The sequence below is a fragment of the Hypanus sabinus genome, chromosome 28, assembly GCF_030144855.1.
Source record: "Hypanus sabinus isolate sHypSab1 chromosome 28, sHypSab1.hap1, whole genome shotgun sequence".
Taxonomy (NCBI): domain Eukaryota; kingdom Metazoa; phylum Chordata; class Chondrichthyes; order Myliobatiformes; family Dasyatidae; genus Hypanus; species Hypanus sabinus.
In genome coordinates, this window is record NC_082733.1 from 17,718,366 (window position 1) to 17,744,678 (window position 26,313).

Here is a 26,313-nt window from a genome sequence, read left to right on the forward strand (position 1 = left end):
GGTTGAACAATAAACGTTGGCCAAAACACTGGTGAAGTTATTCTGATCTTCCTTGGAATGGTAACATGGGAGGTTTTACACTAACTTGAGGGGAGATTACTTCGTCTTTAATGGGGGTGGTAAAGTTCAATATGAACGTGGCACTGAAGGGTATCTGACAGAAATATATTGTACAACTGTTGGTTGTCCGTCATGTCTGACGATGACTGGAGAATTTTTAAAGTGGAAAGGTCATTACACTGGAGCAGTTCCATTCTCTTGACCTCAGAAGTTCGGGTCCAATGCTATGAGGGAGCGTCACAAACCGGTGTGTTCCTTTGCTGGAGTCGGTGACCATGTTGTCTGTGTACCTTGTCATTCCCTTTGCTTTCCATGGAGCGTTGCCTTCCTGGCCATTAGATCTCCAGTGTGCTGGAGCTGATTTCGCATGCTAGGTCAGGCATGTCCCTAAGTCACCCGGGGTATGAGACCGCCGGCTACCCTTGCCTGGTTTAACCCGCCTGTCGGGGTGCGCCCACAGTCGTATGCAAACCAAATGTGAGTGGGCTGCCCCAGAATGGCCATGACAAGCCCCTTCCCCAGAGGTGTTACATCTCCCAAAACATCCCATCCACCCCATTGTATATCTACAGCATTTTAGATCCTCATTGGTGTGAGTGTAAGTGGATGATGAATGTGGAAGCTGACTTCAATGATGCTAACGCTTACATCTGACCTCAAAGTGACCACTTGAAGCAATCCTTTCAAAATAATACACCAGGATTATTGACCATCCATTTGTTAATTAGAAAGGGACTGCCTTCAACATTGCAGTATCCTAGAACTTCTGGGGGTGTCAGACTAGTGTCTTATCGCACGCTTGTGAGTCACTGATTATCAGGTGAGTTTTGAATTTGCAAGTTGTACATTCTTGCAGTCAAAGAGGTAGAAAAAGATTGTCTCTCCAATAGGTTTGCCCCCGTATTGGCTGATATCAAAACATTATGACAAGATCACATCTCCCCAGAGCCGTGGGCCATTCAAAAAATAAGGTTTGAAAGTTTCTTTTTTTCTCCCTCAAGCGTTTGAGTTCAGGAGACTGTGGAGCATTTACTTGTGGATGGCTGCGGAGACTGCTATTATTTTAATTCCAACCACACATTGATCTGTGTCAGAGCATTAAGGGGATCAAGGGATATGGGGGTAGTGCAGGAAAATAGCGTTGAAATAGAAAATCAATCATGGTTTTGATGAGTGATGGGGTATATTCAAAGATGCCATGGCCACCTCCTCACCCCATTTCCCATTTTTTTAAAATTTAGTTTCAGTATAGTGACATCCCTGCCCCCCCAGAGAGTATTAACTTCAGATTTTCACATTTCAATGTGTTGAAGTTGCGGAATGGATGGTATTCATATTAGTTCCTCACTGCACTGTTATTTCTGGAGTCTGGTGGATCATTTCTTGAAGGAAGGGAGGAAGAAGTTTTAAAGGCCCAAAGTCCTGAGGAGAGTGCTGTTTTCTCCCAAAGCGGAATCAAGTATAGTGCGAGAGAATGGTCAATTATTTATTTTTCAAAAGTTTCTTAAAATAGAGACTAAATTGGTGAGACTAAAAGCAGTCTAAGTGCCACACCTGCCCATACGCCTCCTCTCTCACCTCCATTCAGAGCCCCAAACAGTCCTGCCAGGTACTTACCTCTGAATCTGCTGGAGCCATCCTAATGTGTCTGGTGCTCCCAATATGGCCTCCTCAACATTGGTGAGACCTGTTGTGAAATGGGGGACCACCTTGTCAAGCGCCTCTGTTCCCTCCGCCACAAGTGGGACTTACATGAGGCCAAACATTTTAATTCCGATTCCCATTCATGTTCTGACGTGTTGCCAAGTTGAGGCCACCCTCAGAGTGGAGGAATGCCACCTTATATTCCGTCTGGGTACCCTCTGACCTGATGGCATGAATATCAATTACTCTTCCAGTAAACAAATTTTCCCCTCCCCTTCCTCTATTCCCCACTCTGACTTTTTACTGCTTCTCATCTGCTTATTACTTCCCCCTGGGTCCCCTCCTCCTTCTTTTTCTCCTATGGTCCACTTTTCTCTCCTATCCGATTCTTTCTTCTCCAGCCCTTGACCTTTGCCACCCACCTGGCTTCATCTTATCACCTTCCAACTAGCCTCCTCCCCATCCTCCCACCTTCTTATTCCAGCCTCTTCCCTCTTCCTTCTCGGTCCTGAAGAAGGATCTTGACCCGAAACATCAACTGTTTACTCACGTCCATAAACACTGCCTGACCTGCTGAGTTCCTCCAGCATTTTGTGTGTGTGTGTGTGTGTGTGTGTGTGTGTGACTAAAATGGTGAACTCATTTGTTTTCACATTCTCCTCATGTTTTAGTGAACAAGATTTGTTCCCAGGCTGCTGTCCACTTACACAGAGCCTGATGGTTGGGTTCCAGAGCTGGATTCGTACCAGTTGGGAGAATAGTTTTCTGACATGAGATAATAGCATTCTAGCTTCACAACAGGAAGATTTTCTGGTTAGATAATTAAAGGGGTTGATTTTGTATAAATCTATTCTACCCAAGTATCTTTGTCAGACTGTACAATTAATCAGGTCTCCACATGTAAAAGGGTGACTTAGATGCATCATAATTGACCTTAGAATGGCACCTTTCCTTCAAGCATTTATATGACAAAACATTTGAATGAAAAGATGAAGAAAGAGCATTCATATGTCATTTTCCAAGTTAATGGGAAGGATGAATTTAGGGCGATGATCTTTAAGGAATTAAAGAAAGACGAACACAAGAAAGTCTGCAAATGCTGGAAATACGAAACATCGCAAACAAGACGCTGATGGAACTCAGCAGGGCCCGCAGCATCCATGGAAATGTTTTGGGTGAAGACCCTTCTTCAGGACTGGAAAGCAAGGGGGAAGATGTCAGACTTAAAAAGTGGGGGGAGCAGGTCAGAAGAGGTAAGTGGTCAGAGTGGGGGGTAGAAGAAGAGGGGCGGGAGGGGAATTTTTTCTTTACCAGAAGGAGAAATCAATATTCATGCCGTCAGGTTGGAGGCTACCCAGACGGAATATAAGGTGTTGATTTCCACCCTGAGCATGGCCTCATCTTGGTACAAGAGGAGGCCATGGACCGACATGTCAGAATGGGAATTGGAACTGGAATTAAAATGTTTGGCCACTGGGGAGTATGTGGATATTCGGCATAGAACATACAGCGCATACAGCACATTACAGGCCCTTTGGCCCACAATGTTGTGCCAACCCTCAAACCTGCCTCCCATATAACCCCCGCCCAACTAAAATTCCTCCATATACCTGTCTAGTGGTCTCTTAAATTTCACTAGTGTATCTGCCTCCACCACTGACTCAGGCAGTGCATTCCATGCACCAACCACTCTCTGAGTAAAAAACCTTCCTCTAATATCCCCCATGAACTTCCCTCCCCTTACCTCAAAGCCATGTCTTCCTGTACTGAGCAGTGGACGTGCCATCTAAAACTTGGAGGGACTTCTACAGGTATGTTGTGGAGAGTACACTGACTGGTTTAGAAACTGGTTTGCCCTTGAATGGAAAATCCTACAAAACGTGGTGGATATGGCCCAGCCCATCACAGGTAAAGCCCTCCCCACCATTGAGTACATCTACATGGAGTGTTGTTACAGGAAAGCAGCATCCATCATCAGGGACACCCACCATCCAGGCCATGCTCTCTTTTCACTGCTGCCATCAGGAAGAAGATACAGGAGCCTCGGGATTCACACCACCAAGTTCTGGAACAGTTAATACCCATCAACCATCAGGCTCTTGAACCATAGGGGAAAGCCATTCAAACCCCATCATTGAAATGTTCCCACAACCTCTGGGCTCACTTTCTAGGACTTCGTCTTATGTTCTCAATACTGCTTATTTGTTTATTATTATTCTTTCTTTCTTTTTATTTGCAGTGTGTTCTGTTTTGCACACTGGTGGAATGTCCAAGATTGTGGTGTATTCTTTCATTGATTCTATTATGGATTTATTATGTATGCCCACAAGTAAATTTTTCTTAGGGCGACAAAGTTGCACTTTGATAATAAACTTACTTTCAACTTTGAACTTTTCTTTGAGGTTGTCCTTCACGAGTGGCTAAAGGGATTAAATCTATTTTCTTCAGAATTCTGATGAATAATAAATAATCTGCATTTTACTCCCTTGTGCCAAGTGTATCCTTCCATGCTAGGGAAACTACATCCATACACATTGTTCACCATACAGTCTCACCGGCACGATATATAGTTGCAGTAATGGGCGAGTCCTGCACAAGAAGGTAGTTGTTGTGATCTCACCTTCAGTGAATATGTCATGTCTTGAAAAATGGACATTAGCTTTCATTGACACAACAGACAGGAAGCTTACAGTTCTCTACCGAATAAGGCTCCCTTCTTACCTGACCTCTGCAGAAAGGAAAAGAGACACAAATCTGCCTCTTCTCTGAGAGAGGTTGGGCTGAGAATGGGTTAGATTGGCGAATTTTTGAAGAACTGGAGACGATGATTTGGTGGAAATGAAATGCATCACAACAACGCTGAAAAACTACAGGAGATTTCATCTGCTTTCCTGCATTGCTAATATGTCCGTTCAGTGATTCATCACAGAAGTTATCTGTCAAATTGCTCATTACCCTATTCGACTTGAACAGATGTTAAAGGTAGTTTGACAGATTTGGCACTCGTACCTCCACAATGTTCAGTGTTCACATGCTCATTGTCACATTTTTCAGATGAACTGTTATTAAAAAAAACCTGAATTCGTGCAAAGTTGATCTAGATAACATCTTCTGTGTACTCTTTGGACTCCAGGGGATAGATAAAATCTTCTGCTTGTGTAGTGTGGGTTGCTTGCAAGTGCTGACTTCTGCAGCGATGTCCACTTAACCTTATCGAGGGCTTGGAGAAGCTTTAAATGGAGGTATTCTTCTTGAACGCTCGCCTCCTTGTGTTTGAAGTCCAGGGCTGTTGATTTCTTGCATGACTCAGAGGAGCATTGATGCTTGGCAGGAACTCACGATCGGATGTCCCAGTATGGGGGCTGTCGTGTGCGCATGTAATTGGGACGGAAGGAGCAGACATTTCTCACCTGCACAGAACTAGGGGCTTAGAGTCACAAAATACGAAGGTTCAGCCTCGGTTGAAAGAGAAGTTGGTATGAGTGAATAGTAAGGCTCTATCACAGAGTTGATGAGGTGGAGACATGTCTCTACCAAAAGGGGTGTAAGGTGCTCCTTTTCTCTGCTAACCTACAGGTCACCCTTGGGCAAGGTGTTGCACCCGCTTAGCCCCATCGATCAGATCAGGGTCATGTAAAGCCATGGGAGCAGGTGGTGGACAGTCCTATAAGCAGCTGGTGGGTATCACAAGTCCTGGTTATGTGATCGCTAACACCAGGCAGACAATCTCCGAAGAGTATTGATGATAGCTGGGGTCAATCATCTTGTAAAGACATTGTCCAGAAGGCAGCAATGGCAAACCACTTCTGCAGGAAAATTTGCTAAGAACTTTCATGGTCACGGAAAGACCATGATTGCCCATGTCCATACAACACAGCTCATAATGAATGAAAGCTCTATGAACTCGATAGATCACGGTTGGAGTATTCTATTCAGTTCTGGTCACCTCATTATCGAAAGGATGGGGAAACTTTAGAGAGAGTGTAGAGGTGATTTACCAGGACGCTGTCAGGATTAAAGAACATAACTTATGTAGGAAGGATGAGGAGCTAGGGCTTGGGCCTTTCTTTTTGGAGCAAGGGAGGGTGAGAGGTGGTGGAGCTGTATAGGATTATGAGAGTCAAAGATGGAGTGAACAGTCAATGCCAGTTTCCCAGGGCAGCACTGGCTAACACCAGAAGATGTACTTTGAAGGTGATTCAAGGTAAGTTTAGGGGAGATATTAGAAGTAGTTTTTTTACATAGAGTGGTTAATGGCTGGAATGCCATGCTGGGTGTGGTGGTAGCTGAGGCTGATACAACAGCATCATATTAGAGACTCTTGGATGCAAGTAAAATGGAGGGTTATTGGCTCTGTAGGAGGGAAGGATGAGATTGATTGTAGAGTAGGTTAAAAGATTATACAACATTATGGGCCAAGGGATCTGTATTGTGTTCTATAAATGTTGAAGTTACCACAATGAACTCTTTCAAAAGCAAAAAGGTGAAAATCACAGAAACAGGGAATTAGCAGCTTGAAGTGTCCAAATCCTGAGGTTCTAATTCCACTGTTGACTTCAAAATTTAAGCAAGACACTGTTCTGTTCTTCATTAAATGAGAAATATTGTTTGTTCTCATTTTTTACCTTTAATTACATTTGTCTTTGAAGTTTCAGTCTGGTCAATTATCAGGGAGGAATACAGCACAAGCGAGGCCATTATGTGACCATAAGATCTAGGAGCAGAATTAGCCATTTGGCCCATGAGAATGATCTGCCAATTTAAAAATGGCTGATCCATTTTCCTTTTCAGCCTCAATCTCCTGCCTTCTCCCCTTATCCCTTTATACCCTGACCAATCCAGAATCTATAGACCTCTGCCTTAAATATACATAAAGAAACGTCCTTCAGAGCTGCCCAAGGCAAAGAGCTCCACAGATTAACCACTGTCTTGAGGAGTTGTAAAGATACTTCTTCTGACCTGCATTTTAAAAGGACGCCCTTCTGTTCTGAGCCTGTGCCCTCTGGTCTTAGACTCTCCCACCATAGGAAGCATCCTCTCCACGTCCACCCTTTCAAGGCCTTTCACTATCTGATAGGTTTCGATGAGGTCACCCCTCATTCTTCTGAATTCCAGTGAATACAGACTCAGTGCCATCAAATGCCCGTCAAAAAACAAGCCTTTCCAGGGGTACAATGCTAATTTTTTAGGTGCCGGAGCTGACAAAATGCTTGCCATTTCCTATATCCTCTTTATATATATATATATGTATGTCACACCCAATTTGTGTACCTGCTCATTTCATGTATTGGGCAACCTCCATTCATGTAATGAGCAGGTACACAAATTGGGTGTGACATATACAAAGTTTGTATATGAATAGGGCTTCTTACAATGTTAAGCACAAAACATAAAATAGGAACCACCTTCCTTTATCACTTTCACATTTCAAGTAAACTATTAGGGTGGTCTTAATGCTCAGGCTTGTTGATTCATCAATGAGAACAGAACATTTGCCATTTATCTGCTTGATATAGACAATAGACAATAGGTGCAGAAGTAGACCATTCGGCCCCTCGAGTCTGCACCGCCATTCTGAGATCATGGCTGATCATTCACTATCAATACCCAGTCCCTGCCTTGTCCCCATATCCCTTGATTCCCCTATCCATCAGATATCTATCCAGCTCCTTCGTGAAAGCATCCAGAGAATTGGCCTCCACCGTCTTCCGAGGCAGTGCATTCCACACCTCCACAACTCTCTGGGAGAAGAAGCTCTTCCTCAACTCTGTTTTAAATAACTGACCTCTTATTCTCAATCCATGCCCTCTGGTACTGGACTCTCCCAACATCTGGAACATATTTCCTGCCTCAATCCTATCAAATCCTTTAATTATCTTAAACGTTTCAATCAGATCCCCTCTCAATCTCCTCAATTCCAGCGTGTACAAGCCCAATCTCTCCAATCTCTCTGCGTAAGACAGCCCTGCCATCCCAGGAATCAACCTAGTGAATCTACGCTGCACTTCCTCAATTGCCAGAATGTCCTTCCTTAAACCTGGAGACCAAAACTGTACATAATATTCCAGGTGTGGTCTCACCAGGGCCCTGTACAAATGCAAAAGAAAATCCTTGCTCTTGTATTCAATTCCCCTTGTAACAAAGGCCAACATTCCATTTGCCCTCTTCACTGCCTGTTGCACTTGCTCATTCACCTTCATTGACTGGTGAACTAGGACTCCTAGGTCTCTTTGCATTTCTCCCTTACCTAACTCGACACCGTTCAGACAATACTCTGCCCTCTTGTTCCAGCTTCCAAAGTGGATAACTTCAAATTTATTCACATTGAATGACATCTGCCAAGTATCTGCCCACTCACTCAGCCTATCCAAGTCTCCCTGTATTCTCCTAACGTCCTCTTCGCATGTCACACTGCCACCCAGTTTAGTATTGTCAGCAAACTTGCTGATATAGTTTTCAATGCCCTCATCTAAATCATTGACATAAATCGTAAAGAGCTGTGGTCCCAATACAGAGTCCTGTGGTACCCCACTAGTCATCTCCAGCCAGTCAGAGAAACACCCATTCACTGCTACCCTTTGCTTTCTATCTGCCAACCAGTTTTCTATCCATGTTGAAACCCTGCCCCCAATGCCATGAGCTCTGATTTTACTCACCAATCTCCTATGTGGCACCTTATCAAATGCCTTCTGAAAATCTAGGTACACAACATCTACTGGCTTACCCTCGTCTAACATCCTTGTTACACCTGGCAATGCTGGCAATTGGATATGCTGGCAAATTTTCTTTTTCATATTAATGGCTATGTGATTAATTATCTCTGTAGCATTAATGCGGGAATGCAGTCCAATTCCAATGTCAGTACCATTTTTTTTGAAGTTCCAATAAGCCAAAGTGATTAAAGTATGGTCTAGTCATTCTGAGCTAAATGGTATGCAGGACGAAAAATTGAACAAGTTACCTTTAGATGTAAAGCATTCATGGTGTCACACAATTTTCCAAGAGCATCTTCACTAGCTATATTTTCAACACTTAGAGCACCAATTTTTGATAGTTTGTGATCAACAATTTTTTTCTGCGAGACATCAAGCATGTACTTCAATCGGCTTCATAATAGGATACTTGGTACATCTGCCATGCCGATTCTCCCGTGATCTTTAAGTTCTTGAGGCTGTAGCACTTTACATAGCTAGCCAGCCATCCCTTATTAGCCTTAATCTCCTTCCTCTCACTTTCCTCAACCCCTCACAGCAGTGCTCATAGAGGCTAAGTGCTTTTCCACGCATAATTTTGCCATCAACCGGGATATTCTTTCTGTGACATGTCCTCCAGCCACACACTTAATGCTTTCTCAGTCTTTGCAAGCACTTTATCACAAACCAGAGAGTCCATTTTTGTCGCTGTAGGGGTAGCACTAACATTTCCACGAATTTCAGCTTCTTTCTGCTTTATCGTGCGAATGCTCGATTCGTTCTTACCGACCTTACAGCTCACTTCGGAATGCGACATGCCACTTTTCAAAAGATCTAAGATTTTTATTTTCTCGGCGAACAATGCCCAAACAATGAGTGCCGGAGAGAGACTGAGGATCTGTGAAATGGCGGGAAGCTACAGCAGGGTATGCTGGGACAATGGGTCGAGTGAAAACGATCAAATATCCTAATGTTGTTAGTGGTATTTTTCTCACCAGCCACCACCCTCTCTCCCCAACCCCTGCTTCCTTAAAATTCCCTCTATTTAATATGCGGCCGCTGTTAAATTCCCTGCTTGATTATTTTGAATTTTTTTTTACGGAGGTGTTGGAGCAGTGCTCTGGTGAGCTCCAGCACCCCTGAGCCTTTCAACCCTTCAATCATTTTCGTGAACCTCCTTTGAATCTTCTCCAGTCTCAGCACATCCTTTCTAAGATAAAGGGCCCACAGGCTTTCCCGGTGCTTTATAAAGTCTCAACATTGCATACTTCCTTTTATATTCTGATCCTCTTGAAATGAATGTTAGCATTGCATTTTCCTTCTTCACCACTGACTGAACCTGCAAGTAGACCTTTAAAGAATCCAACACAAAGACTTCCTAGTCTCTTTGCCCCTCAATTTTTTGTATTTTCTCTCCATGTTAAAAAAAAATGAACTCGTTCATTTCTTCTACCAAAGTGCATGACCCTACAATTCCGACACTGTATTCCATCTGCCATTTCTTTGCCCATTCTCCTAATCTGTCGAAGTCCTTCTGTAGCCTCTGTACTTCCTCAAAGCTACCTGTTCCTCCACTTATCTTCATATTGTCTGCAAATTTTGCAACAATGCCATCAATTCCATCGTCCAAATCATTGAAATATAACATAAAAAGAATCATTCCCAACCCAGACCCCTGTGGAATACAACTAGTCACCGGCAGCCAGCCAGAAAAGGCTCCCTTTATTCCCACTCTTTGCCTTCTGCCAATCAACCTCTGCTTTATGCATGCTAGAATCCTTCCTATAGTACCATGGGCTCGTAGTTTGTTAAGCAGCCTTGTGTAGCACCTTTTCAAAGTCCTGAAAATCCAAGTTCAGAACATCAACTGATTCTCCTTTGTCTATCCTGCTTGTTATTCCAAGAATTCCAACAGATTTATCAGGCAAAATTTTCCCTTGAGGAAACCATGCTGACTACGGCCTATTTTATCATGTGCCTCCTAGTATTCAGAGACCTTATCTTTAATAATCATCTCCAGCATCTTCCCAACCACTGAGGTCAGACTAACTGGCCTATTCTTTCTGTTCTTCTGCCTCTCTCTCTTCTTGAAGAATGGAGTGACATTTGTAATTTTCAAATCTTCCAGAACCAATCCATAATCTTAATTTTTTTGAAAGATCATTGCTAATGCCTCCACGGTCTCGCCAGCAATCTCTTTCAGAACTTTGGGTGCACACCATCTGGTCCAGGTGACTTATGTACCTTCAGAACTTTCTGTTTCCCAAGACCCTTCTCTCTAGTTATGGTAACTTAACTCATTTCATGACCCCTGACACCTGGAATTTCCACCATACTGCTAGTGTCCTTCACCGTGAAGGCTGATGCAAAATACTTATTCAGTTTGTCCGCCATTACTACCTCTCCAGCATCATTTTCCAGCAGTCTGCTATACACTCTTGCCTCTCTTATACACTTGGCTGATGTCCATCTTGGCTGTGTTTCCTCTTTAAAAAAAACTATTGTGTTAGTTCCATATCAATATCTAAAATATGTGCAACTAATTCTTTGACCATGATAAGCATATGTATATGCTGTCTGTTGATATGATCAAGTTGAGCAATGCTTCATACATGGCTGATTAATTAATTCTGTTGCAACACGGTCCTGATTTTGCTGGCTGAACTCCATCTCCAGTGCAATTTTGATGCATATCTTCCATTTTAAGATGATGCTGTTGAAACGCAGCAAACTACTTGTCCGTAGCAAACAAAACAAACAAATTAACCACTTTTTGTCTTCTGGCCCTCAGTGACTAAGGGTAAAGTAATTGGGTTGGGAACTGTGGGTTGGTTTGAAGAAAGCGATGGGTTTATAGGCAGGAGATGAACAAGATGATAGTGGCTGCCTGTTACCTGTACGATTGGTATAATTCTCTCAGTTGATCCCAGCTGCCAGGGAGTGGGCGATCCTGGTGAGGAAAATTGAGTAAAATTAAAAGTTCAAAGTAACTTCATTATCGTATATGTCATCATATGCAACCCTGAGATTCATTTTCTTGTCAGCAAACTCAATAAATCCATAATAGAATAATAACAATAATTGGATCAATGAAAGACCACATCAACTTGGGCATTCAACTAGTGTTTAAAAGACAACAAGCTGTGTAAACACAAAAAGAAAAAAATAGTAATAATAATAGATAAATAAGCAATAAATATCGAGAACATGAGATGAATAGTCCTTGAAAGTGAGTCCATAGATCATGGGAATATTTCAATGATGGGACAAGTGAAACTGAGTAAAGTTATCCCCTTTGATTCAAGAGGCTGATGGTTGAGGGATAATAACTGTTCCTGAAGCTGGTGGTGTGAGTTCTGAGGCTCCTGTATCTTCCTCCTGATGGCAGCAGTGAGAAGAGAGCATGTCCTGGGTGGAGGGGGTCCCTGATACTGGATGCTGCTTTCCTCTGACAACACTTCATGTAGATTTGTTCAATGGTGGGGAGGGCTTTACCCATGATGGACTTGACAGTGAGGTAAAATGGCTGCTGATGAAGTGGGAATTGGGGGTGAAGAGAGGAGTTGGTGGTCTGGGAGATCCAAAAAATATCCTCCTGGCCTTCAATAGCCAATTAAATCTACCCAACCTTCTTTTAAATAATTCATTCCTGTTCAAGAGAAAAAGAATATGGTACAGCAGTGTAGTTAGTGATTCATTGCCTCACACTGAGAACCAGATTCACTGCAGATTTAAGGTGTGGAGTGTGTGGTGTTTGTATGTTCGCTCTGGGTGCTCTTGATCCCTTCTACATCCCAGAGATGTGCAGTGGCTGGTTAGCGGACCTCTGAAAATAGTCCCTAGTTGTAGGTGAGTGGTGCAATCTGGGGAAAGTTGATAAGAATATGGGGCAAATTTAAAACGGAGGGTGTTTAATGTAGAGTTATTGTAACTGGTCAAGGGCCAGTGCAGATTGTGGGCCAAAAGGCCTGTTTCCTCCTTGTATTCATTTATGACTCTTAAGATGCAGAAGAAAATAGCAGTGAATTAACAAAATAAACTGGCCTAGGGCTATATTTCATTAGGAGTTTGAGGAGATTTGGTATGTCATGAAAAGCACTTGCAAGTTTCTACCGGTGTACTGTGGAGAGCATTTTAACTGGCTGCATCACCATCTGGTATGAGTGTGGTTGGGGGGGGGGGGGGGGGGGGCTACTGCACAGGATTGAACTGAGCTGCAGAGAGTTATACACTAGCTTCCGTAGTATACAGGATATCTTCTTCGAGGAGCGATGTCTCAAAAAGGCAACGGTGCCCGTCATTAAGGACCAACATCACCTGGGTCGTGCCTTGTTTTCAATGCTATTATCAGGAAGGAGGTGCAAAAGCCTGAAGGCACACACTCAACGATTCAGGAACAGCTTCTTCCCCTCTGCCCTGCGATTTCTGAATGGACGTTGAACCCATAAACACTACCTCACTACTTTTTTTTGGCACTAATTTAATTTAACTATGATTGTGTTGGCGAGTGGCCAGGTGGTTAAGGCGTTGGTCTAGTGATCTGAAGGTTGCTAGTTCGAGCCTCAGCTAAGCGTGTTGTGTTTGCGCAAGGCACTTAACCACACATTGCTCTGCGATGACACCGGTGCCTAGCTGTATCGGCCCTTGTCCTTCCCTTGGACAACATCGGTGGCATGGAAAGGGGAGACTTGCAGCATGGGCAACTGCCAGTCTCCCATACAAACCTGCCCAGGCCTGCGCCCTGGAAACCTTCCAAGGCATAAATCCATGGTCTCTCGAGACTAACTGATGCCTATATAATGTGGACTATAATTCAATTTTTATTTTTCTCTCTATTATCATGTTTTGCAGTGTTAATGCTGCTGCAAAGTTAACACATTTGATGACATATATGGGTGATATATGGGTGATTCTAATTCTGACCATTTTGTAGTATTCACTGAATTGTTCTGGACCGAAGTGTGTTTGGACGATGATGCCTCAGCAGGGATAGTGTTCACAGAATGATCAGGCAGAAATTATTGCTATTTCAGGAACTCCTCTGTAATTTCTTCTATATAATTAATTTTTGACAGCTAGCATTGAATTTACTATTTCAGCATATCTTCAGAGGAAAGGCTGTGTCAACGTTATACGAAATGCCCAGAAATTCCTGAAATCAAATCTTGTAAGGCAAGCAGGTGACAGATATTACAGACTGTGCAAGACCCTTGCAGATAATTAATTCCGTGAAGGGAAATTATGTGCTCATCTTTCATCTGTAAAGGATATGAATTTGGGCAGATAACCTGTTTACAGTCTGGCCCACTGGTACTTCCTGCTTCCTTGAAATGCATTCTGTGATTGGAATTTGCTTGGTAATATATTGTCTTAATATTTTCATTTATGTGAGTAGCATAACAAAGTGAGAGATAAATTGGAGCCACTTCTGTGGTAATGGTTCCTTTCATGGTTTGCAAGTTTTGTAATTTTGTGACAGATAAAAAAAATTAATGGTGGGATTTGGACTCACCGAGCCCTGGAGTTGTAGAGCACAGGAATTCACTCACCAGCCCACTGTGTGTTCATTTTTCATATTTTGTTTTATAGTTCAAATGTTTTCAGGCCATTCTTACCACCCAGTTCATGCAAACTCTGAGCAAATCTCATAAGTTCCATTTCTCTGCCATCTTTCCCTATAATCTTAGATATCGGTAACTTTGAATACTGCAAGTCTGCTTCATTGGTTCATTAGCGAGGCCGATAGCAGAGGAGCTGCGTTGCTGCTGGTGTGGCGAGGACTAAGCTGGGGCCACTGAGTTGCCTGTTGCAGTTGGCCAGGTGAGGAGAGACTGAGGCGGTGTGGAAGAGCCCCTGCGGGGCGTGCTGGAATATGTACTTAGGCTGAGGATTGGCTCTTCCCATCAGTGCTGCTCTCCTGTGTTTGCTCTGTGCTGCCCTCCGGTGTTCGCTCGGTGCTGTCCTCCGGTGTTTGCTCGGTGCTGCCCTCCGGTGTTCGCTCGGTGCTGCCCTCCGGTGTTCACTCGGTGCTGCTCTCCGGTGTTTGCTCGGTGCTGTCCTCCGGTGTTCACTCGGTGCTGCTCTCTGGTGTTTGCTCAGTTCTGTCCTCCGGTGTTCGCTCGGTGTTGCTCTCCGGTGTTTGCTCGGTGCTGCTCTCCGATGTTCACTCGGTGCTGCTCTCTGGTGTTTGCTCAGTTCTGTCCTCCGGTGTTCGCTCGGTGTTGCTCTCCAGTGTTTGCTCGGTGCTGCTCTCCGATGTTCACTCGGTGCTGCTCTCCCGTGTTTGCTCAGTGCTGCCCTCCGGTGTTTGCTCAGTGCTGCCCTCCGGTGTTTGCTCGGTGCTGCTCTCCGATGTTCACTCGGTGCTGCTCTCCGATGTTCGCTCGGTGCTGCTCTCCGGTGTTTGCTCGGTGCTGCTCTCCGGTGTTCGCTTGGTGTTGCTCTCCGGTGTTTGCTCAGTTCTGTCCTCTGGTGTTCACTCGGTGCTGCCCTCCAGTGTTCACTCGGTGCTGCTGTCCGGTGTTTGCTTGGTTCTGTCCTCCGGTGTTTGCTCAGTGCTGCCCTCCAGTGTTCACTCGGTGCTGCCCTCTGGTGTTCGCGTGGTGCTGCACTCCGGTGTTCACTCGGTGCTGCTCTCCGGTGTTTGCTCAGTGCTGCTCTCCGGTGTTTGCTCGGTGCTGCCCTCCGGTGTTCACTCGGTGCTGCTCTCCGGTGTTCACTCGGTGCTGCTCTCTGGTGTTCACTCGGTGCTGCTCTCCGGTGTTCACTCGGTGCTGCTCTCCGGTGTTTGCTCGGTGCTGCCCTCCGGTGTTCACTCGGTGCTGCTCTCCGGTGTTCACTCGGTGCTGCTCTCCGGTGTTTGCTCGGTGCTGCTCTCCCGTGTTTGCTCGGTGCTGCTCTCCGGTGTTTGCTCAGTTCTGTCCTCTGGTGTTCACTCGGTGCTGCTCTCCGGTGTTTGCTCAGTTCTGTCCTCTGGTGTTCACTCGGTGCTGCTCTCCGGTGTTTGCTCAGTTCTGTCCTCTGGTGTTCACTCGGTGCTGCTCTCCGGTGTTTGCTCAGTTCTGTCCTCCGGTGTTTGCTCGGTGCTGCTCTCCGGTGTTCACTCGGTGCTGCTCTCTGGTGTTCACTCAGTGCTGCTCTCCGGTGTTTGCTCAGTGCTGCCCTCCAGTGTTTGGACGGTGCTGCTCTCCGGTGTTCACTCGGTGCTGCTCTCCGGTGTTTGCTCAGTGCTGCCCTCCAGTGTTTGGACGGTGCTGCTCTCCGGTGTTCACTCGGTGCTGCTCTCCGGTGTTTGCTCAGTGCTGCTCCCCAGTGTTCGGACGGTGCTGCTCTCCGGTGTTTGCTCAGTGCTGCCCTCCAGTGTTCGGACGGTGCTGCTCTCCAGTGTTTGCTCAGTTCTGTCCTCTGGTGTTCACTCAGTGGAAGAACAAACTGAACCAGGACAACTTACTATTATTTCTACAGTTATGCCACTCAGAGGCTTGGACTGCATACATGTTTTTTGTGACTGTATATTTTTCTGAAATCATAACCATATCTGCCGTTTGTGCTTTGTGCTATTTGCAGTGTGCTGTATGCAGTTGTAAATGTGTTTTGCACCTCGACCCCAAAGGAAGACTGTTTTGTTTGTCTATATTCATGTATAGTTGGATGATAATTAAACTTGAACTTGAACTCCTGCCATACACCTTCTGCACCAGAGGCAATTAAAAATGACCAGTGAGATGTGAGCGTGAAGTGGAGCACCAGTGGGGGGTGGGGGTGGGGGGGTGGGGTGGGGGAAATGACCTGGTCACAGGGAGAACATGCCGAGTCTACAATTACAGAGTCCACCACAGGTCAGGGTTGAATCCCAGATCAGCAGTACGGGCTGCTTTGTCACTGTGCACCACCTACTTGCCCCTAGTGAGTAACTGGAAAAGTACTGGCCCCATATGATGGTTGCAGTGAGCATTATATCTTCCAGGAGTTAAAATCAGTCAAATTTGCAACTTTTTTGCTGCAATTATGTACCCCGGTTCCTAGCTTGAGGAAGTTCTAAGGACATCTGAAGCCAATTTGGTATTTCTGTATCATGGCACCCAATTCCTCATGGCTAGATGACAATGATCAGGTCACCTTTGATTAACTAACGATGATTACTGAAGGATGAGCATTGGTTAGAACCCCAGCCCTCCTTCAAATCATACTGAGTGGCAGAGAAGAACACGGTTTAGTGTGCCATGAGAAAGCTGGCATCTCTGACTGTGCAGCATGCCCACACCAGTTTAGATTTTATACCTTAGTTTCAAGAGTGGGATTTGAACTCACAGCCACATGGCTGGAACTTCTATTTCATTGCAGGAAGAGATGGATGTTACCTGTTGGCTATTGATTCCCCATCTCTTCTTCCTAGGTACATTACCGCGTGCCAATTTAGAATGTGTTCAAAGCTGCTTATCAATCTTACACATTTCTACAAGTGGACCGTGCGAGAATCAGAATCCGGTTTATTGCGGCTGACGTCAGTTGTGAAATTTGTCATTTTGTGGCAGCAGTGTAGAATACAAATTACGATAAGCTACAAAAAAAATACTGAGGTAGTGTTCACTGGTTCGCCATTACTAACCTGATAATGATTTTTCAGTTACAGCACACCCTTTGAGGGTTGGGGGTTTCTATGAATGGTGGTTCACTCTTGTGGAAGTACCTATATCAGAGTATTAATGTCGTGGAGGGTTGGTGGGCGTGTGGGTGTTGTTGGTTTCATCTTCTGAGCTGGTTTGTTGCTGTTGAAAGAGTTTGATTTCTATGAATAAGGAAAGCTAACTTGTTGCTTCACTTCTAGGCTTGTTGAGAATGATTAAATGTGGTGTAGACTCTGCAGGGACACAATAGATCCATTCTCTCCAAACTTGAAAGTTGTGCATTTAGTAGCACTTTCCCCTATTTCATGTCCTAAAATATTTATATCAATTGAAGTATATTAACAAAGCAGCAGCTAATATAGGCATTGCTAGATCTGTATTTTATTCAGTAATTGTGAAAATTTCATGTTGTTCATGGCAAATCTTCGGTTTAATCATTTGAACCACATCCATTTGTACAAATTGAGATTGTTCTTTTGATTTGAAGTGAAAGTGCAGCAAGAATGCCTGCCTTAACTCGGTGATTGGATCGGGGGTGGGGGCTATCAATCTCACTTGTCCCTTATTGGGTAGAGAACTTGTCTCTGACTCCAAAGGCTCTCAGTTTAAGCCCCACTTCACTTGTACTTAGTGTGTAAGTTACAAAAAAAAAGCAGACGGGTGCAGCAAGTAGTTAGGAAAGCAAATGGCACGTTGATCTCTATTGGTTGGAGTTTGGAAATGGGGAGGCTTTGTTTCAATTGTACAGGATGTTAGTGAGACTATTCCTGGAACATGACGCACAGTTTTGGTCCTCTTATCTAAAAGTTGATAGAGTAATATTAGAAATATCCGGAGAAGATACACCATGCTGATTCCTGTGATGGGTCAATTGCCTGATTAAGAGAGGCAAAGCAAGTTGGAGATAAGTCACTACCAAAGGAAGTATAAGGAGCTCCTTCCCCCTGCTAGTCTGCAGGCCACCCTTGGATAACGTGTAGCACCTGCTCAGCAACCCCAATCAAAGTCACATGAGAGCAGATGGTGGATGGTTGTATGAGCAGCTGGTTTATATCTCAAGTCCCTGGTTATGCAACCACTGATGCCTGGCAGACAATCTCAGAAGAGTATTGATAATGGCTGGGGTCAGCCGATTGTAAAGACCTCTGCCCAGAAGAAGGCAATGGCAAACCACTTCTGTAGAAAACTTTGCCAAGAACAATCATGGTCATGGAAAGATCGTGATTGCCCACGTTGTATGACACGGCACATAACAAATGAACAAAGTAGGTTTGACCTGTATTTTTCCCAAGTTTAGAAGAATGAACGGTGACTTGACAGAGACATATAAGATCCCAAACGGCTATGACTTGGTAGATGTTGAGATGTTTTCAAAGGGGGCAAGTCTCAATTAAGGAGACATAGTTGTAAGATAAGGGACAGTTGTTTAGGACTGACTTGTATGGAAACCACTTTTTGCAGATTATGGTGGTACTTTGGACTTCTCTGTCTCAGAGGGTTGTAGGGTTTGGCTCAGTAGAAGCATTTTACAGTGGAGGTAGATAATTTTTGTAAGGTAAGGGAATTGAGCTTATGGCAGACAGAAGAGGCGATGGGGCCAGTTTATCAGCCACGGTCATACTTCATGGCAGGGCAGGCATGAGGGGCCTGGAGACCTGCTCCTGCTCTTACTTCTTGTGATTTCAGCATGTGTATTTTAAGTTGCTGAGGGGGGCTGCCTTTAGAATAAGAGTATCAGCCTCAGGTGAAGCGAAAAATCATGAAATATTTCAGAATTCTAAGGAGATTATCCCTGGTGTTTTGCCCAATATTTATTCCATCGTCAACATTTTTAATACAAGTTCCCTGCTGTGTGTAAATAGGTTGCTGCATTATCTGCATGATTACAGTGACTACATTTCTTTTTTATCACTAATTTCCATTGCAACACCAACAAATTACATTCAATACAACCAGTTGCCGATTACATTTTGACTGTTTAACCCAGCCAACCCCCAAACTTCATCACCATCCCCCCACCCCTCATCCTCTTCCTCATCCCCACCCCCTCTCCACCCCTAACCCCCTCCACCAACCAACTGAATAGTTGTGCATACACAGACAGAGCATTCCTATTTTAACAGGTAATCTTTTAAGTTAGATATCAAATTTGTCCACATTAAGATTGTGTTTGATCGTGTGTCATTTACTCTTGCTCATGATAGTTCCAGGTAAGAAATGTCCAAAAAGCTCTGAAGCTGTGAGTACTTGAAATATCATGAGGAGGTTTCCAACACTGGACTACAATCTTCTTAGTTGCAGTCAGGCCTGCCAGCCAGACTTTGTGTATGTTTTCTGTAAGGGAAAGGTGGGAGTCATCATTTAGAAGATGTACAGCGGGGTCCATTGGTAATTGTACCTCCGTTCGTTCTGTAAGAATACTGATAACCTTCCCTCACAAACCAAAAACCCCTGGACATTCCCATACAACATGCATAAAAGAGCCAATGGTGTCGTTCGGTCAAAATGAGCAATATGGGTCAGGAACCAGTCCCATTTGATGTCTAATTCTCGGTGTTAAATATGCTGTATGACAAAATTTCAAGTGTGTATACTGGTGATTGGATTTCTCGAAGCACCGGCAGCATTATCCCAAATTGCATCCCAGTCGAAGTCTTGTCCCAGTTCAGATATGTCCCTATCCTAGGCTTTCATTCCTGATGTGGGCATATATTTCTGGGAGTTTAATTTATCATAGATATATGACACTATCTGTCCTGAAGCACTCTATCCAACTTAAAATGGGATGGTCTTTTAAATCTGACTCCCAGGTAACCCCGTAGGCTTTACAAGCTGATCTGACTCTAAAGTAGAAGAAAAGAGAGTGTTTATCAATACTATATCGAGATATCAGTTCTTGAAAGCTAAGGATAGTACTTGCCCCATTAATATCCTGGAGTAATAATACCTTTATTCTCCCAAGTTCTGTTAGTGAATGGTTTTCCCCCAGATAGAAGATGATTATTGTTCCATAATGGAGAAGATTTGAACCATACGCTTTTAAATTTTAGGAATTTTTTTGCTGCTCTAAACACTTGTAGCATATGGGTTAAAATTGGACCATAATACAAATCACATTTTTTGGTAAGGTAGACATACCTATAAGGAGAAAGTCCTTCATCCTTATTGGCGCTATTATCTCTTGTTCTGTATTTTTCCATGACGAAACTTTATCCTCCTCTATCCAATAACCAAGATTTTTTAATACAAGTGCCCAGTGATACAGTTTAAAATTTGGACATGCCAGTCCCCCATCTGACTTTTTGAATTGCAGAGCTGATTGCTTTATATTGGGTCGTTTACTGTTCCAAACATAGCATCGTAGTAAGGAGTACGGTTTTTGCCAATATCCTGCTGGAGGCGCAAGTGGGATCATTGAGCTGATAAAATTAATGTGGGGTAAGATGTCCATTTTAATGACCGATAAACGGGCTGGGACTGATGCTGGCAGGTGTCTTCATCTATTAATATCTTCTTCTATTATTTTCAAAATTAAAGAGTAATTTGTTTTAGCCACAGACGATAGGGAAGTATTAACTTTAATACCCAAGTAGAGGACCTCATTTGCAACATTAATCTGGGGAGGGAGAGTCACCTTACTTTTATCTGTATTAATCAGCATTAGTGCTGATTTTGACAAATTAATTTTGTATCCTGAAAGAAATCCAAATTGCTCCAGTGTTTTTAAAACATAGGGGAGAGTTTGTTGAACATTTGCCGTATAAACTAGTGTGTCATCCGCGTAAAGTGATAGTGAAGTTGTACCTATTGTTATAGGGGAGATCTGAGGAGAGTTTCTAATTAAATGTGCAAGCGGTTCAATAGATACAGTAAAAATTAAGGGAAACAGAGGGCCCCCTTGTCGTGTGCCCCATCCTATGTCAAGTAACTCTGAGAAACCTCCCCCCACACATACCCAGGCTGAAGGATTAGCATGCAGTATTTGAATCACATTGATAAATTTATCGCTGAACTTAAATTCTTTTAGAACTCTCCAAAGATATGGCCATTCAAGGAGATCAAACACTTTTTCAGCACCTAGAAACAGCCGGCCACAGGCAGGTGGGATTTTATGTGTTGCATTCAGTATGTGTAAGAGCCGGCGAATATTATCAGATGTGAGATGTACAGCTGACTACATTTCTGAAGTACAGTATTTCATTGACTAAAATGTTCTGAGAAGACCCATTTTAATTCAGTTCTGGGATGTTGGTGCTGCTGAGGAGGCCAGCCTTTGCGTCATGACCAGTACAGACCTTTTGAGGAAGATGATCTCATCGCGTTGTTTTGGGAGTTTCAGGGATGAGATCCAACAGTGATGAAGAAAGGATATCGCAGCTTCCATTTGGGGTGTGGTGTGGCTTTTGGGGAGACTTGGTGGGAGACCCTCCGGAGGTTGGTAGCATGTTGGTTAAATTATCAGGTAATTATCAAAGGGCATGAGTTCCGACGCAACACAGCAGCAGGTCTTGACTTTGAATCCAGTGAAACAAGCAATCTGGAACTGAATACAACCGTCTTAGTATTGGTAACTCCTGGGTCATTGGGAAAGCATTTCCAGTTGGTCGATGTTCTTTAGCAGAGGATATCTGCCATCCTAACCCATTCTGGTCCAAATGTGACCACAAACCCTTTGGGCTCTGTGGTTAATTCTGACCCCTGGAATATCCTAGTAAGCCTATTTAGATGCATTAACCTGTCGTTCGTAAAGATGTCCTCCTTTTCTCTGTAACACAAAACCTCTGTAGTCCAGTTGACATCTCAGTGTTAAGACTCTTAATACGGTATTTAGAAAACTGTTCATTGCTCACATTATTACTCTTTTTCAATAATTTATCTTTATGTTCTGTGCTTTCAGATGGAACGTAGTCGCAGATGTCCTGCCTGGAAGATAGTTAATTTAAGAGCCGCCACATGTGTTGGACACTGATACAATCACAGTAAAAGTTGGAGTAAGTTAAATACACAATTTCAAAGTCCCAATTAACACAAAACACTAGCATTTTAAAATACATTGGAAGCAAGAATTTTGGCTTATTGCTTCCAAAAATTACAGCCATCTAAATCTACATGTACAGAAAAGAGTTGAATGTTGTGGTCTGCATTAACGGGGAAATGCAAAATAATACTTATTATGAAAATTATGGTCTGTCTACAGGTTGTTGTTTAACTTTGGGACTGGGATTTTCTTAGAAGAATGTGAAATCCAGAGACTTCTGCTAACCCTGCTTTTAAACCAGTCATTTCCTTCACCAGAGCTCCTTGTAATTCCCTGTGGAATTTGGATCACATTGTGGCTCTGTTTGAACTCTGAAATGAGAAGTTTTTTTTCCTTCACATGTTAATTCCAACGCCTCTTTCAAATATGTAAAAAGAACTGGCATTTAGTCAAGGAAACATAGAGTGGGATTCGGCCATTCAGCCAGCAACCTATTCAACTAGAGCACCACCTTACATCACAGTATCTTCCCTCAGTCTGCCCTAGCTCTCAAATCCATAAACCCTTATCTCCTAAGGATTGCCCAATCTTACTGGTGAAATTTTTGATTGGCACCCTTAAAATTTTGATCCTGATTTCTACTCCATTTTAAAGGACTTGTTCCTGGCACCACCATGACTCCGATTTTCAGTTATTGCCACTTGTTCTCACTAAGTCACAATCAGATATAATTACTCTTATCCCCATCAGTGTTAATTAACTTTCTCCATTAAATAACTCAGTCACCTTTCATACTCAAGGAATACCTGTGTAATCTATGCAACCTGTCCTCTCAATTTGACTGTCTGGTTCTGAAGCCACTGAAAGCAGTTAGTGTTACATCAGTTCCAAGGCAGATGTATGCTCTTTGAAGTGCTGTTTCCCCATCAAGATCTTGCTATCTCCACATCATATAATGGAACGTGACCTCTGTGTGCTCGCATTTTTTCCATTCCAGAAAATGAGTTTTGAAGTGCAGCCAGCCATCTAATACTATCATAAGTAAGGTGATGCTTCACACATGACCACAATGAGATAATGACCAGATAGTGATTTCAGTAGATGAAGGGTCATTGACTTAAAAAAGTTAACTCTATTCTTCTCTCCGTAGATGCTCCCTGACCTGCTAAGTATTTATTTTCTATTTCATTTTTAATTTTCCCTTTATTAAATCTGACTTAATTCTACCTAATCATGTTATGTAAACACGAGGGAATCTGTAGATGCTGGAAATTCAAGCAACACACACAAAATGCATTTTGTGTGCAATCGTGTTATGTCTCCTTTTTCTGTGATTTCTTAAGAAAACTTTTCTCCGTATTTGCCAAATACTCTTATAATTTGATGTGACATGATCATCAGGTATTTGAATTTTTAGGATATCTTAGGAGTTATTTAAAATGGTTTAACACAGACAGACATACTTCATTGATCCCGAGGGAAACTGGGTTTCGTTACAGCCGCACCAACCAAGAATAGTGAAGAAATATAGCAATATAAACCCATAAATAATTAAATAATAATGTTAATCATGCCAAGTGGAAATAAGTCCAGGACCAGCCTATTGGCTCAGGGTGTCTGACACTCCGAGGGAGGAGTTGTAAAGTTTGATGGCCACGGGTAGAAATGATAGGACCTCACACATTAAAAAAAACTTTTTTAATGTCATGCACCAATAATGTTAAGCAGGGGATCTGTGGACCCCACGTAGGAACTCCCTGGTCTGATAGGACAAGTAAAAAGTTAATTTACAGAAGGAAGCACATTTCATCTCAGAATATTGCTTTATTATAGCCATAGTTTACCTCTATTTATGGACATTAGCTGCTTGAATTTTCAGTTGAAAAGTCATAGAGCAAGGAAGCCAGCTCTTCTCCCCACTGCGTCTGTGCTCACAATAAAGGACCCATTTTTGGATTAAACCTACCCCACCCTATTTCATTCTCCTCTTGGCGCATTTCACAGAGTTTAATTAACCAACCCACAGGTTGTATGGGACGTGGAAGGAAACTGAAACGGGGGACACCCCTGTGAACTTAGGGAGAGCGTGCAAACTTCACACAAACAGTACGCCTCTAGTTTGCCAATTCAGTTTAAGAAAACACCATTAGTAATAGAGACAATAATGGCTATTAGACGCTGTAGCCTTGTGGGCATCTCAAAGCAATGTTCTGCAGTAGGAGGGGATTTCCATAAAGATTCAGATTCAACAGACCGATCCGGAAGTTCCTGGAGCACAGAACACTGTGCACTCAGTTCAAATAAGTGGCAAAATCATCCATTCTGCATGGTTCGGATCTGTTTATGTAAATATAATACTTTAGGATTAAAGGGTATTTGCATGTGAATGAGGTGCTGTATTTTGAAGCCATTATCACACTCCACTGCTTCTGAATAGTTGGACTGTTTGCTCATGTCCCAAATTAGACATAGAGCATCAAGGGATATGGGGAGAGAATCAGAATGCACAGTTAAGATAGAGAACCAGCCAATATTTTATTGAATGATGGGACAGCTTGAATGGCTGAAGCCAACACCTGATACTGTTATCTCTGATAGGTTGCAGCTCCTCCTATCAAATCCATCCCTCAAAATTCTGTAAGAAGATCTTTCATTGACTCCCCTGTTCTCAAAAAAAAAGTGAAACGATGGCCCAAGAGTTGTAGCTGCCTCACAGGTCCAGCGACCTCCAGTGCTGTCTGTGTGGAGTTTGCACGTTCTCCCCTGTAATCGGAAGTGATTTTCCTCTGGATTTTTCCGTTTCCTCACACAGTCTAAAAATATGTAGGTTGTTAGGTTAATTAGCCACTGTAACGTGTCCCTGCCTACTGGCCGTTACGCCACAGGAGGCCGTAATGAAGGTCCTGCATCTCTGGCACTATTCAGGGCATCCTTCATTGTGTCAGCGGCTCAGTTTTCACTGCTGTCAGTCCCGAGTGGACACTCCGGAATACTGTCACATTCCGAAGCAAAAGGATTCTTCAATGCTGTTTCTATAACAGTTCTGCTTGACCAGTCAGGGTTGTTAGCCCTGAGCTGGACACCCCCCCCCCCCCCGAACCTGGAGGACCAGTGGACCACTCTTAGTCTGGCCTCTACCCTTTGACCTGTTTGGCATGGGTGACCCTACCAAGGGTCAAAGCATAAAGCCCTGACTCCAGCCAGCGTAGCTCTCTGGGTCATTGAGACACACAAGCCTCCAGACCACGACATTGCGCTGGTCCTCTTGGAGGAATTTATCCTTTTTGCACGTGTACGTGGTAGAACCTGGGGGAATGGTTGGGAATGTGGGGATAAACATGGAGAGCTTACGTGTAGAAGCATGTTCTTCAGCCCATCTAGTCTATGCTGGTTTGGCTTTTTGCCTAGTCCCATCTACCTGCACTTGTATCACAGCCCTTCATACCTCATTCATTCATGTAAAGTGAAAATGAAACTTAATTTAAAAATCGTAATAATCAAGTTAGTTGGCAGATTTATGTAAATACACTGGCAAATAACAGGATAATTATCCTCTTGCCTTCCAGTGCATATTTGAAGTGTAAATTCAAGTAGTGGGTGTGAGAATGTAATCACTGTTGCAGTGGAGAAAACCAGGCAGTATATTTGTCTGCAACAAAGTCCATAAACATTAAGTGATAACAGACAGACAGACAGACATACTTTATTGATCCCGAGGGAAATTGGGTTTCGTTACAGTCGTACCAACCAAGAATAGTGTAGAAATATAGCAATATAAAACCCTAAATAATTAAACAATAATAAATAAATAAATAAATGACCAAATGACCAAATGACCAAAGTAGATGACCAAATAATCTGATCTAATGATGTCATCAGATCGGAGCATCAGGGAAAGCACTTGTGAAAATAATGTCATAGTGTCATGGTATCGTTTACATCTATATGAGATTACACAGTACTGTGCAAAAGTCTTAGCCACACATTCTGTATTTTGCTAGGTTGCCTAAGACTTTTGCACAGTACTGCAGTAATTTTATGCATTGCCCTGTTCTGCTGCTGCTGCAAAACAACAAATTCCACGACATATGTGAGTGATGATAAATTTGATTCCGATATGGGTCTCCATTGTGTACTGAAAGTGGGAAGAGGGCAGGGAGAGGGAATCATGGTTAGGGAAATGTGAAGGGAGAGGGGAGGAAGCAGGAAGCACCAAAAAGACAGTCTGTAGTGATCAATAAACCAATTGTTTGGAATCAAATGACCTTGCCAGTTGGTCTCAGGGCTGGGTGTGTCTGCCCACCCGCCTGCC

At 43.4% G+C, this 26,313-nt stretch overlaps 1 protein-coding gene across 3 annotated transcripts in view; it reads left to right on the top strand.

Moving 5' to 3' along the window:
* The window catches only part of sema4ba (sema domain, immunoglobulin domain (Ig), transmembrane domain (TM) and short cytoplasmic domain, (semaphorin) 4Ba), a 435,779-nt gene that overhangs the window by 121,110 nt on the left and 288,356 nt on the right, over positions 1 to 26,313 (top strand). For all 3 annotated transcript variants that reach the window (XM_059952676.1, XM_059952674.1, XM_059952678.1), the window contains one exon: positions 21,921 to 22,014. The gene's annotated coding sequence lies outside the window, so the exon portion shown is untranslated. The remainder of the gene's footprint in view (positions 1 to 21,920; positions 22,015 to 26,313) is intronic.